This window comes from Sinocyclocheilus anshuiensis, unplaced genomic scaffold (genome assembly GCF_001515605.1).
Source record: "Sinocyclocheilus anshuiensis isolate Anshui unplaced genomic scaffold, SAMN03320099.WGS_v1.1 scaffold641, whole genome shotgun sequence".
Taxonomy (NCBI): Eukaryota; Metazoa; Chordata; class Actinopteri; order Cypriniformes; family Cyprinidae; genus Sinocyclocheilus; species Sinocyclocheilus anshuiensis.
Window position 1 is genome coordinate 64,778 of NW_015536503.1, and position 2,031 is coordinate 66,808.

Sequence of the window (2,031 nt, forward strand, 5' to 3'; positions counted from 1 at the left end):
TGTGTGTGTGCTTCTTACATTTTCTTTATTTTCTGCACAGCATGTAGCCTATGACTTGTGCCCACAATGTTTACAAAAGATTGCATTTTGAGGACTATTTCTGACATAGCAGGACACATTATTAAGAAAGAAAGAAAGAACTATGTACTATGTACTATTTACTGCATCTCTAATTCACAAATTGATGAGATTAGACTGTCAACAAGTTCCTAAATGCTGTTACTCACAGAGAACATCTTGACCAAATACAACATGACAAAACCAAATTTTTCGCTTTGACTATCATCATACCTCAATTTTTAAAGTACATCCCATCCACACACTCCACCGCAGCGCTGGTTATCTCTATTATCTCTCTTTGTATTTATCTGCTGCTACAGAGCTACTGATTAAGTAGTTCAAATGCAGTCAAGCGGTTAGCTACACTCTAAAAAATGCTGGGTTGTTTCAACCCAACTTTGGGTCAAATATGGCCTAACCCAGCTGTTGGGTTACATTTTGAAATGAAATCTTTAACCCAAAAGTTGGGTAAGTCCATATTTGACCCAACGAGTATAGCTATATACAGTGCTTTGCGAAAGTATTCATAGTATTCAAGTATTCATTTTTTTTTCACGTTTTGTTATGTTGCTGCCTTATGATAAACTGCTTTAAATTACTTTTTTTCCACATCAATCTACACTCCATACACCATACTGACAAAGCAAAAACAGATTGTCACAACTTCGTAAATGTATTAAAGATAAAAACAACTGAAATAAGTACATTGCATAAGTATTCATACCCTTAACTAAATATTTAGCTGAAGCACCTTTACAGTCTCAAGTCTTTTTTGTTTCTGGTTTCCTTCAAACATGATGCTTGGAATTGAGGTTCATCAGACCAGATAATATCGTTTCTCACAGTCTGAGGGTCCTTTAGGTCCTTTCTTCAAATTCCAAGTTGGTTTTCATGTGTCTACACTGAAGAGAGGATTGAGTGTTGCCACACCGCCATAAAGCACTGATCGGTGGAGTGTTGCAGTGATGTTTGTCCTTCTGTAGATTTCTCCCATCTCCACATATGATCATGGAGCTCAACTAGAGTGACCATCAGGTTCTTGAGCACCACACTGACCAAAGACTTCTCTCCATCAATTGCTCAATTTGGCCAGGAGGCCAGCTCCAGCTGTTAGACCTTTAATTAAGACGTGTGTGCCTTTCCAAATGATACCCATTCAATTGAATTTGCCACAGGTTAGCTTCACTTGAAGTGTAGTGACATCTACAAGCAATATGAATGCTTGCCAGATTACATGATTCAAGCAGGTGTCAAGCAGATCAATTCGCATATATAAGCAAAAAAAATCTACTACATACTCTAAAAAAGATGCTTCCTCTTTCATGAGGGGAGCTGAAGGCCCATCAGCCACTTCATCTTTTCTTTCTGCAAATGTTTTTGCACTTGTTCCGGTTTGTCAAAGACTGTTCCAGAAGCCATCTGATCTCATCTAGAATTTGAACACTCATCTGATCTCATCTAGATTAAACCAATTGACATTTTATAAATTCTAACCATAATTGTATCTGAGCAAACTGCTCTGTTTAAACTAGATTTTTCAACGATCTTCTCTTTCAATAGTCCCTTAATTTCAGAAGCCTCATCTGGTTGACAACACATTATTTTAGTTAAATCCTGCAATGAATTATGTTGCATCTGTCTAATGAACCAATTTTTTAAATTTCTCACTATCAAATTTTAGATGTCCTCACAAATACAGGTATAATACAGCACTCTGTATTTAAGCACATTTAATCATCAGACAGTAAGTGGCCTGTAGTATCCAACAATGCTAAACTGTAATTGAGTGAGAGTGTGCTCTATTTATAGCACTGGTGATGAGGTCTGATGAGTGTGAGGTGTGTGTGATTGAATGCCAGGGAAATGTCTAAGTTCAGTACTCTGGTGAATGACTGTGGCTGTCTGATGAGTGAGGGAGAGCCTAGCATGAGTGTGACAATAACAGCACTTTATTAGCTTTAGCTGTTGTTT